This window comes from Lissotriton helveticus, chromosome 1_1 (genome assembly GCF_964261635.1).
Source record: "Lissotriton helveticus chromosome 1_1, aLisHel1.1, whole genome shotgun sequence".
NCBI classification, from domain to species: Eukaryota; Metazoa; Chordata; class Amphibia; order Caudata; family Salamandridae; genus Lissotriton; species Lissotriton helveticus.
This window is the reverse complement of record NC_136057.1, coordinates 515,021,859-515,034,654: the sequence shown is the minus strand read 5'-3', so window position 1 is coordinate 515,034,654 and position 12,796 is coordinate 515,021,859. Positions and strand designations below refer to the sequence as shown.

Below are 12,796 nucleotides of genomic sequence, written 5' to 3'. Positions count from 1 at the left end.
ACAATGCAAAACACTTCAAACACCAAGAAGGTAAGATAAAAGCACTTAACTGGCTGCGGAGCAGCAAAGAAAGAGGAAGTGGGACTATCTACATGGCCTTATATAGCATAGACTCTATGGTTATTGCCCAAGTGTTTATGGGTATTGTGGTTTTTTATCTGTTTCTATGGCTGCTGGGCATTTCTATTAAAGAAATCAGATTAGCATAATCGGAGCCTCCTGTCCTGACATAGAATTAATGAACAAGCTCTTTTTTCCAAAATGGAGTCACATAGCGTGATCTCGCTACGTGACGCCGCGTTGACCTAGCGCAACCTCCAATCCAACCAGCTTGTGAAGTCAGATGCTTGCGTGACGTAAGTGGAATGTATTCTGTGGCAACTGTCGCTTGTAAAATACAGTCGTAGACAGCTATCAGAACGACGGAAAAGGTATCGCCATTCTTTTGAACACTTAATCCATGATCGTCAATGTTCAAAGTGCTTTTTAAACACTAGTTAAATATGCCAAAACCTCTAATTATTCTTGAATGGGCTTCCACGTACACACAGAATAATAGATACTGATAAAGAAGTATTGTGACTTACATCTGTTCAGGAGTGTCTTCCCCCAAAAGTGCTGTAATTTCCAATTTTCTATTCATCATCATTTCCGATCTTCTTTTCCAAATGCACAATTCCAATGACATGTTAAACTGAATCCTAGAAGAAACTCACGGGTGGATTCTTCCTTTGGGTTTAAGCAGCCATCGTCGCCATTGTTACGAAGGAATGTTGTCCAGTCAAAATGTAGTTAAGTTCCTTTTATTAACAGCTTAGGGCCCGATGTAGGTAAATCTAATTTACCACTTCTAAAATACCGAATCATACCGATTCGGTATTTAAGAAGTGGTAAATTAGAGGGGGGGAAATGTAGGTAATTCTGATTCGGTAAATACCGAATCTGTAAGATTCGGTATTTACCGATTCGGTAAATACCGAATCGGTATCCCCCATTGATTCCTATGGGCCTTGAAGCCCATAGGAATCAATGTGGAATACCGAATCGGTATTTACCGATTCGGTAATTACCTATTCTTGCAAGGGTGCAGGGGATGTCACTTTGACACCCTCTAGCACCCCAATTACAGGCTTGTGTGCCATGTGGCACACATACATGCCCTAAGGGCATGTCTGTGTGTCACATGGCACAGGTGTGGATGCACAGATGTGCATGCACACCTGGATTCGGTATTTTACCACCCAATTGGATTGGGTGGTAAAATACCGACTCTTGAAGGCCTGTGGCACTCTTCAGAGTGCCATCTACATCTCTATTTACCGATTCTGTACATTTACCGATTCGGGATTTTACCGAATCGGTAAATGTACCGAATCGGTAAAATTACCGATTCTGTACTTCTGTAGCCCCCTACATAAGAAAACCGTAATACCGGTCGGAAACGGCCGAATTCGGCCGTTTCCGACCGGTATTAAGGCTCCTACATCGGGCCCTTAAACACAAGTATTGCAGCAGGGAAGTGCGGACGCAGCCGTCAGTTCAGCCTCTCACTGGTTCACTCCTTCTCAACCACCACAAGTTCTCACGTAGAATGTACAACAGAACATCAAGGTACATTCAATAGAAAATTCTCACCCGGCATTAAGTGCTCGAGCTCGAGCTCGAGTCAGGCTCAGCTCAGCTAGAGACACAACACCCTGCAAATCGCGCACCCCTTTCCCTTTAGAAGTGGAGTAAAACAAGACAGTTTTACTAGTACTGTTTTCTATGCCCTCATTATATGTGGGGTTAGAGTTTGATCAAAAATAATGCATACACTGATCGCCATCAAACACCTCAAAGTTTCCCCACTCAAGAAGCTTTGCACCCACCGCCCCACATTTTTCTGCCACCCCCTCATACCCTCTATTTTGTAAGTTCTCTGAGTGAATTTTTCTTCCGTTTCTTAGCACTGATAAGGTGTTTGTGCGGTGAACTGTGGTGTCCGAGCTGCCTCTGCTGAGAGGAATCTTCGGCTCAGCCCTGACTGTGCAGTGCCTGCCTATGTGATGCAAAGGTGCTTATAAAGCACGTGCTGACACCAGGGACCCCCACCCTGCAGCTTCAAGCTTTGATAACTCAAGCAGAGAACGATGCAAGTTTAAGGCGACCCAGTAAATGTCCAATTAATGCAATATGAATAGATGGTTATACTTACGGAGAGTTAAATGGATTAAACTGTGAAAAAGGGAGAAGTGACAGGGACACGAGATATATGGGTAGCAAACTAAATTAAAGAAAAGATAACCTGACAGACTAAATAACGAATAATTCAGTAAGGATTGTGTAGTGCTAAATGAATTAACTGATCCTAAAATCACACAGGAAGAATGTTGAAGAGAAGACCTAAAAGTGGTAGTGTATAGATGATTGGATATAGTTAATGTAAAGGAGCTGCTGCGTTTTTAGAGATCTGTCATAAGAGAGCTGCTATAACACACGTCGACCAAAGACATTTTACACTACACAAAATATTCTGAATGTTTGAAAGAGCCCGAGACGCAGTGCAGGCTGGATTTAGAAGATGCAGCATTGGAGCTGGAACTAGGAATGCAGGGGGTGCTGCAAAAATAGCCATGCTGGAGTTCAAAGCGTGAAGGATCTGTACAGAAGACTTTACTTTTTATTTTTATCTTCTCACATTTTATATGCCAAAGCCATCGAGCCACCTTCAAAAGAGAGGATGGAAAATTGTCAAGGAGCTTTCTGTAAGGAGAAGAACATCTTAGAGGAGAATTCACAGCAATTGTGAGTGAGAAGGAAAACTGTGAGAAACGGAAAGATGTTGACAGGGGAGTGAGGTGAAAGATGAATGAGAATGGAGAGGGGAGAGGAGAATATATCCTGGGAGACAGTGGGAAAGAAGTCCTCTTGTGATTACGTTCTTGAGCACCTTTTTTGGGGCTGTTGGAAAAACATTTCATTTTTGCACATGTATTTGGATATTTTTAATGTAACATATGGGGATTCACTTGCCACTCTTGCAGTTCACATTAGCAATGTAAGCCCTGCCCTACCAGTTTCAGAAGTCACCAGCTGCCACTGCACGAGGGAACACACATTTCTTTCTCCTGGGGTAGATCCTGCTCTACTAGTGAGACACACATCAAAGGAAACAAAGTACTGCCACAATGGTGTCAAAGGCATAATGTGACGCAACATTTTGGCTGTTGCATTTCCTCAACTTCACTGCTTACTCAGCAGTCTGACCACTGAACCATCAAAGAGTCCATTACTTTTTCCAAAGTCAATCCATTACTTTTTCAAAATTCTTCACCAGTGAGTGGTTCCAGTTGAGCCAATTCTGAAGAAGCAAATAAAATAATCAGCCCTTGCCTTTGACAAAAAATATTCGACTGAAAGTTCCCCATAGAAGAGAATAGACAGACACCAACCATTTTTGCAATCCAAGGACGCTGTGCCCTGATTTTTTCCCCTACTCACAGACTTAACATTTCCCTCATTTTGCAAATACTCTGCAGAAAGCCCTTGCAAAGCTGATCCAAGGTTATGGAACCCTCTTCCAGAGTAGGTTGCAACCTGCTATCACTGAAGTGAGACTTGTTCTGGATGCACCGGGTGCACCTTTTGAAAGGTGCGCCCGGCATTAACAAGGAAAATGGGCCACATTCCATAATACAGCCACAGAATGGCAATATTCCAATCAGTAGAACCAGAGACATTCAGTTTTATAGTTTGTTGAGAAATTAGCACCTAAAATCACAAAGCGTTACTCATGGTCATATGGTCTAGACCAGGAGAAAGTCACAAGTACCGGCTGATCGTAATGGAGTGTGGGTCAGATACAGGGACTAGGTCAGACCTGCTGAAATGTTACCTTCTGAGCCCAGTGCGAAGAGTTCAGTTCTCACTGAAAAGGCACCGAGGAGCATGCTGAGGTTCCAGACAGTGGTTGATGTGGCATGAAGTACAGGTTGGGCATCATAGACGGTCGTCGCTGTAGCGTAAAGAGCCAGCCAAGTGACATGGATGGTCATTGCTTTAGCTTAGCATTGGCAGTCATTGTGGGCTGTCATTGCTGTAACACGAAGTGTGGGTCTCGCGTTGCTGGTCCTCACTGGCAGTCACTATTGACATGAAAAGCAGGTCTCACCAGATCTTTGCATTGGCGGTCCTCATGGCCGGCAGAGTCTTGGCACAAACTGGCCCATTTGTGGTTGCAAGGGGCACAAACCTCCGGATCTTCACTTTTTCTTAAAAAGGAGAACACTCTGATCCCACCCAATGATCCCGAACCTTGGGAGGCATCTCTTGGGGATCAAGGACTCACTCCAGCAGAGGCCAGCAGGGCTCAGGTAGTTCCAGTTGCAGAAAGTCAACTAGGTAGTTGCAGGGAGGCCTGTGAAGCTTGTTGTGTCTATGTTGCTCACAGAGGTGGTCAACCGACTGACCCTTGGAGTCACTCTGGTTAGCCTAGGGTGAAAGCAAACAGGTCCATTCTTCCTTCTCAGACAGCAATGAGTCCTTCAAGCAGTCTGGCAGCCCTGCAAGCAGGGCAGTCCTTCTTCTTTAACATCCACAGGTCGAGAAGTGTTCTGTTGTGTGGCTTGTTTATTTCTGGTGCCAGCATTTGTGTGGGGGGACTCCCTGTCCTACCCATACATTTGGTTTTGAAAAGTTACTCCCTATCCCCTTTCAAGGCCCCAAACTTTCAGAGGTGAAAAAACACCGGATAGGCCTGGTTTAGCTTCCTTTTTAGGAGGCATAGCCCTTTAAAATGTAAGTGGGGCTGGGTACAGCCTTTCCCCAGTCATCCTACCAGGATGGCCTATCTGGTCCACCCCTAAACTTATTTTGTATTACTGTCTGGAAGCAATACACAAACCCCGACAGCAGAGGCATTTACAGCCACGTGACCCAGGACATTGGCAGAAGGCACAGAGGGTTCGGACAATGCTAACTTTCAAAAAGTGCAATTTTTAAAATTATAACTTAAAATCAGACTTCAAATTTTAGAGGAATTATTAAATGTAATAAGGTAACCCAGTGTTAGTCAATGGGAGAGATAGGCCTTAGAACAGTGGAAAGCGACTTTAGGAGTTTTAGGACTTTAGTTCTTCACTGCTAGGACAATTAAACATAAAGTACACATGCCCTTCTTTTTATATACAATGCACCTTGTCCTTTAGGGTTTACCTTAGGGGTGAATTATAAGTATTAAAAAAGAAAGTTTAGGCCTAGTAACAGGTTTATTTTGCCAGGTCGGAATGGTATATTAAAACTGAACTATGGGCTTCAGTGACAGTCCTGAGACAAGTTTAAAATGCTACTGCTGGTGGCAGAATGAGTGCTGCTGCCCACTAGAAGCATTTAATTTAAAGGCCTTTGGTACATGTATTATTATTTATTAGGAGCTTATATGTAAATTAAATGTACCAATCAGGTAGATGCTAATTGAACCATGTTTTAGGGCGGGAGCACAAGCACTTTCCTACTGGTTAGCTGGGAAAAAATGCAGTGTCATAATGACAACAAGAATGGGTTCAGCAACAGGAGGCAAAAATCTAGTGGCTGATCCTACAAAAAAGGCCAGGTTTGAAACTAGGTATCCAGGTTCACCATTCTTACTGCACCTTCTAGACCTGAAGCTTTTAGTACAAGGCAAACCACTCACAGCCCTCCTCCATATAACCACCATAGCTGTTTGCTCAAATACTCACATTTTCACTAATGAACATTATAGTGTCTAGTAAATATAACTAAATAATGTTATATTAACTTTTGTCCGGGCCAAGAGTTGTTTATCTCCTGACATTGTTGCATGGTGCTTATTGACCACTACACCCCCAATGGATTTCAGCAGGTTGCTCGACAAAAACACTTGTTAAAGAGTGCAGTGGTTGTTTAAGCATTATAGGAAAGGCAATCTTGTTGTACCGGCACAAAAAGGACCATGGGTCTGCCTCTCTAAATGTAACATTAGAAATGTGCAGGAACGTTTGCTGTTGCAACGGATGGACGGCTTTCCCAGACGACTAACCGCAAACATATTAATGCAGGAATTTCGATTACAAATGGTATGTAATATCCAGATTTTAAAAACCTGCTGGTTTCACTATTCCTGATCCAGTACTCTGTCAGTGATGGATTGTACAGCATTCTTTTTTACAAGAATGAGTTGTAGGCACTTGAATGTTTAGTGTTTATCATTTAAGAATTGCTCTGATTTTTAAGAATTAAGAGGGACACAAAAAAGATTAAATATGGGCTACACAATTTGCGTCTTGACTAACATATGCAATACAAAATGGTTGCATTTAAAGGAAGCAACTCACTGTGATGAATATAAGTGACTCGTCTGTTCATCTTTCATGTACAGACTGCCTTACCGAAATGCAGGATGATGAAGGTTGTAGTGGGTAGGAGGCCTCCTAAAACAAGCAATTAAAAAAAGGGGCATTTTTATGCCTGGAGTTAGCCAAGACCTTTTGTTTTTACTAAAATGTGTATAATATACTTACATTTAAGACTGTCAGTCACCTCTCTTCATCCATTGGTCTGTTGTTGTGTCATTCACATTTTCCTTCCACCCACTACAGCACATAGCATGGGGCAGTGCATCAGCCTATTTAAGCCACTGGTTAACTTCACTTTGAGTGACTGCATTTTGCTCTCTCGCAAGAGGCACTTCAACACACAAGCTAGTTCACTTCAGAGCCAATGTTTTTGTTTTTACTTTATAATTACTTTAGTGTTGCCTTTGTGTTTACAGCCTGATGTGATAGTAGGATGCATCTGATACACATTCCAACTTTATCACATCTCATCTCCTGCCAATGGTGTTGCAAATTCCTTTTGTATGCTTCGTTTTTCTTACTGCTGCTATTTCACAGCATAGCAGATTGTGTACGTTTTAAACTGTTCTGTATTGTTATCCTCCTTTTTACCATTTTTCTTTCTCGCCTTTCTTTCTCTGTGTCTTTCTTTACTTCTTTGCTTCTTTTTCTCTTTCTTTCCTTTCTTCTTTCTTTATTACCATCTATTTTTTGCTTTCTTTCTTTTCCAACTTTCTTTCCTTTTTTCTCATCTTCTTTCATTTCTGCTTTCTTTCATTCTTTCTTTCTTGCCTTCTTTCCTTCTTTCTTTCCTCCTTTTTTCTTTCTTTCCTTTATTCTTTCTTTCGATCTTTCTTACCACCTGTTTTTGTTTTCTTTCATTCTTTCCTTTATTCTTTCTTTCGTTCTTTCTTACCACCTCTGCTTCTTTCATTCTTTCTTTCTCTCTTTCTTACTTCCTTTCTTTATTTACCATTTTCCCTCTTTCCTTTTTGTCTCCTTGTCTTATTTCTCAATTGCCATCTTTCTATTTTTCGTTATTTCTTTCTTTGCTGCCTTTCTTTCTTTTTCCTTTCTTTCTTGCCTACTTTCAATTTTGCTTTCATTCTTTCTTGCCATCGTTATTTCTTGTTTGCATTTGTCAATATTTCTTTCTTTTTTCTTGACTTTTTCTTGCCTTTTTTCTTTCTTGCTTTCTTTCATCTGAATGACAGAAGGCTTGCAGCCAATGTCAGACTGATTGACCTTTTTAGGTCTGCATTAGCCAAGACCTTTTGACTTTTGTAAACGTTTCTGTATAACAGTTACTTCTAGGGGTTTCAGCCAAACGTCATCCATTAGTCTGTGGTTGATTTCATTCACGCTTTTCTTCAACACACTCCAGCATGCATTAAGCGACAATGTATCAGCCCAATTCAGCCATTGACTGACTAAACTACGAGTTACGGCATGCTGCTCTTTCACAAGGAACACGGTCAAAGCATTTCCCATCCGTGCCAGGGAGTACTATGTTAACCTGTGTGTTTTTTGGACAAAATAAAACGCTTTAGCTTGAAGCAAATGTTTGTTTCGAGTGATGAACGCCCGGTATATTCACAAACAATAAAGTTTTGAAAAACCAAGACAAATTAAAACAAGAATTGCCAGAAGGCTGGCGGTCAACACCAGACCTATTGGCTTTGCTAATGCATTTTCAAATGTGGATACACAATATTCCAAGTAGCGTGGCTGCACTTTCTTAGGGGCCATTTACCGTCTCCCATAAGCACACTAACCTCTTGGACACTTGATAGTCTATCAACGGGTTGTATTGCTCGTCCTGTTGTCAGTTCATTACATTACGAGTCAGTCAGTTTCTAAACGTGCACATTTAAAAAGGCATTCTCCACAGAAAAGCACACGTGTATTTAACTCATGCCCAGTAAGTGCTTACAAGAAGCATGGGACTAATAAATCACTTATTGTGTTGTCTAGAGTGCCCACATTTCAGAAGTTTATAGGGGTGTTAACCTTCTTTGGGTTCTGGACAAGCATTTACAAGCTCTCCACCTCAGGAATTTGCAGTGAAACGCACTGCCCGGAATTCTGTGCGGTTTCTCTGAATTTCATGTATTGCCAAGTCCCACATGCTCTGTAAACCTCAGACTCTGCAATGCAATGTTTACCGGAAACAATATAGAAAGGTAAGCCATCACCTGTCAGCGCGAGAATGCAATGTGATTTAGTCACCTTATGAATACACTGAACAGCAGTTATATTGCATATATTCACAGATTTGATTGGAATGTGAAACATAAAATTCTTGAACTCATAACCTTTTCTACTTTTCAAAAGCAAACATTGGTAAAGCCAATATGTTTGGCCGAGAACTGCAGAAGGCTGTGGGTTTTTATTTGAGCACAGGCAGCCAACCTGTCCCAGCTGTCAGTGGGAAGGAGTGAGAAAGGGACTGATGGTGTCCTGTAGGCATTACACCAGTTGGATGAATGACAGGATGAAGAGAGGCTGGTAGCAATGAAGGGAAGAAGGTGAACATCTGGTGTAGAAGAGAGGGAGGACAACGGGTGAGAAGGAGAGATGTGAGGGCTATGTGACAGCACTGTAACCTAGGGGACCAGAGACACTCAAAGACGGGACTTGTGTGCAACATAGTGGTATAAGAAATAGGGGTGCAGCAGAGAAAAGAGGGTGACGCCTCGGCGTGTGGGAGAAAGATCTGTGTGGTTGTAAGAGAAGAAGGCACAGGAGCGTGGGAGAGTGGGCGAAAGAGAGAGAGCACGAGAGGAAAAGATCAGACCTTGGGCTCAAATAACGGGAGATAGTCAGAGACTAGAGAGCGTCACAGACATGATGTCAAGAGGCACACGCAACAGACGAACACAAGAGGGATCTGTGGGCAAAAGAGCACATGTGAGAGACCTGGAGGCGCCCTAGAGAGAGTTGAAGGCATCCAAGAGATACACGATAGAGAGAGCTAGATAGAGACAAAGGGGCCCATTAGGATGGCGGGCAGATCACCTCGCCAGGCTGGCGGTAGCCACCGCAGGCCTGGCGGGGGCGATCCACCCGCCATCCTACCCGGAATCACCGCCCGCCATATTAGTATGGCGGGGGTGACCGCTTTTCCGCCTTGCGGCCGGAGCGGAAAAGGTTTAATATGGTGGCGGTGTCTATCAGACACCGCCAGCCATATTAGCATGGACATTTTCAAATGCCTTTCCATGGCGGCAATGCCGCCATGGAAAAGCATGCGGAGACACCCTGCGGGGGCTCGTTGCGGGCCCCCAAGGACTCCGGGGGGGTGGGGGGTGCACATGGGGGGTACCTATGGTACCCCCCTGCATTGCAAAGTACAACGTGGCAGGCACCACGCGGTGCCTGTCACGTTGTACTTTGTAATGCACTACACGTATCTTTAGCATTGCGGCGGGCGGTGCTGAATGCACCGCCCGCCGCAATGCTTAAGATACAGGATGCGCCCGCCACTGTGGCGGGCGCATCCTAATGCCCCCAACGGGACCCCCGCCCTTATGGTGGGCGGTCCCTCCACATGACAGGATGACGGGCAGACAAAGTCCGTCCGTCATCCTAATGGGCCCCAAAGTGAGAGAACCATTGTGGACATGGACAAACTGACTAGTGATATGAGAGAAGACTGGGAATAAGTGAGAGAGCAATACAGAGGTGAAGAGAGACCTCGGGCATGATGGTAAAGAGAAAAGAGAGAGAGATTCAGACATCCAAGTGTACAAGAGAGTCTCAGAGGACTGGCGACAAGAGAGACAGGAAACAGTGGAGGGAAGTGGGAGGGTCCTGAGAGTTGCATCCAATCTGTGCCCATCTTATGAATCATATTTGTCGAATAATGACCTGTTCTTAGAGAACCCATTTACCCAAGTAACAATACTAGTTCAAAATGAAGAGGTATTTTTCCTTAATGCCAATAGTGAAATCAATAAAACATATGTCTGAACCCGTTCTAGGTTAATGGGGCAAGCAGGGGTAACTGGTCCTCAACCCTGGTGGTTTAGGGCCGTTTACTTCTGCTGAACAACAAATATAATCTTTCACCTTTTCACTCCCAGAGGTATCAAGACAAGCAGTCCAGGGCTTCACAGGGAGGTAGCGGAGGGGCAGAGACTCAGAACTCAAGTTATTCAACAGGCACAATAATTACTGCCCAGCCTGCTTCTTCTTGCAAAAAGGAGAAGTGCTTTCATATGCATAGAAATAATGAGAGCCTAACGTCCTACACCTTTACTGTGGAGATCTCTACTCAGGAACAGATGAGGTTTAACGTGAGCACCGGCACAGACTCACAATATAAAGCACACACAGCTTCACTGGTTCTGTGACCCATAGGTCAGTTCTTACAAATAACCCACTACTGAGGGGCAGATTTACAATAACTGGCTCATCTCTGCATATCAGCAGGGATGCAACAGTTATTTAGCGACAGTTATTTTGCGTCACCTCTTGCGCCACCATGGATGCGCCTCATTTACAATGCTTCTGAAACTGGGGAGTTAGGTCCTTGTGCGGCATGGGGTAGGCTGGACCATATTATATCAAAACAACAACAAAAATTGCCTCCACCACACTTATTAACTAGAAAAACTTAATATAAAGACCAAACTCAAGCTAATTAAGTTTGACTTGGTATTTTTATTTATACCCTTCTACTTTAGAAATCTTTCCGGTCTATTTTTTTCTGTTTCAAGCAAAAAAGGGGAAAAGGGACTGTACATTCGAATAATTACATTAATATACAATGTTATTTACAAACATGTATTACATTCCAAAACAAAATAAATTAGATAAACATCATACATTTCAAAGAAAACAATACATCAAACAAACAAACATCATACATTTATGTTTTTATCTATGAATAGAATGAATCTATATCCAAAAAAGAAAAGGACAAAGTCTTAGATGGGAGCACAATCGCCAAAAGGACGATTACTTATTGTACTAGCACATGCTAGTTTTCACTCTTAATGTTATTATTGGTTCCCATAGGTGTGCCGACGCGTTTCGAATCCAGGGGAACAAGTTCCCGGATTCTCTTCAGGGCCTTGACGATTTTCTGTGTAAGATGTAAAAAAACAATAAAAAGTTTTATTTACAACCAAAAGACCTTTCACCCATCTCAAAAATGCCCCTCAAAGGCTTCATGTGTACCTGTAACGGACTGATTTTACGCCTTCCAGGTGTCAAAGGGAGGATCAACTCGACCTTTCTATCTGTGTCCCTACTGTCAAGGTTGTTTGTCGTTGATTGCGGCAGGGTTACTTATTCCCTACAAGGACAAAGGATATAATTTTTGTGAGACCACCTATGTTTTTTGTGGACATACATCAGGCTGGGGCCGAGGAACAGAAATAATAAATTCATACCTCTACTTAGCTGCACAAGGCTTCTCGTCGGAGCAATGTTTTATTATGAAATTCAGAATTTCGGAGCGGCTTCTGTCAAAAACATAGAGCCAATTAGAGCTGTGCTCTTAACCAGTCCACTCAGTTTAGATATACACAATGACCAGAATGACGAAGTGAATCACATACCTCAGCGATAGTCAACTCCGCTGAAAAAGCCAGTTTTCATCGGCTTGAGGGTTATTTTGTATTCCCGCAGGATAAAATGACGAACTAGTAGGATAACAAAATTGATACATTTGTAGGCATCCTGTTTACGCCTAGTGTTTACTGCTCGTATTTCATTACAACAACAACAACATGACCGCGTACCTGTTTGTAACTCGGAGCAGGCTCCTAACTCGACCAATGGCTGTATCTTGATTCTCACTCGGTAACTGCCGGAAGAATACAATATATTTTAGCCGCGAGCGATAAATTTACCCGCGAGTAGCGCACCATCTACTTTAAGCAGGGGCTGACCGGGAGCTACATACCTTCAGGTCAACCTCCCGCGTAGTACGAATCATCAACGAAAAGGGTGGCGGCCATCTTGAGAGGCCGCGTCTTAACACTACTCTTACTGCTGCAAAGCATTATGGAACACGTGGTCTCGGGCAATGTTCATGAACAAATTCACAAACTACACTATTGGTATTACTTCAATTTGTGAACCTGATGTTATAAGCATTTGAACAAGTCACGTCACATCACTATTTTTACATTTTAAGATTTAGGACCAGCATAGGCAGTCCTGTTGTTCTGTTATTAAAATGGGGAACGTCATGTGCCTAAAAATCTCAAAATATAATTATAGGCGGACTAGTCAATTCGCTTTTATTTTACTTGTATTGTGCAGTGAACTTATATAGGCTGGACCAGGCCCTATATTCTAGATAATTCAGACAGGCTATTAAGTACTGTAGCATTACTATTGAATTTAAGAATTAGATACGCTTCCTTTTGTAATAGCACTTTCTCTGCATCAGCAGTGCGTTTTATATTATTGGCAACAAATAGCACTGACCATTTAAAGTCGTTTTC

The 12,796-nt window shown here is 42.8% G+C and overlaps 1 long non-coding RNA gene across 1 annotated transcript; it reads right to left on the bottom strand.

The window, feature by feature from the left end:
* Nucleotides 1-10,993: 10,993 nt before the first annotated feature.
* On the bottom strand, nucleotides 10,994-12,287 carry LOC144770025 (uncharacterized). The gene is made up of 6 exons (XR_013598772.1): nucleotides 12,250-12,287; nucleotides 12,086-12,150; nucleotides 11,903-11,986; nucleotides 11,735-11,806; nucleotides 11,520-11,637; nucleotides 10,994-11,424 (listed from the first exon to the last, which is right to left on the bottom strand). It is a non-coding gene; the product is annotated as an uncharacterized LOC144770025 (long non-coding RNA).
* Between the last annotated feature and the right edge of the window lie 509 nt (nucleotides 12,288-12,796).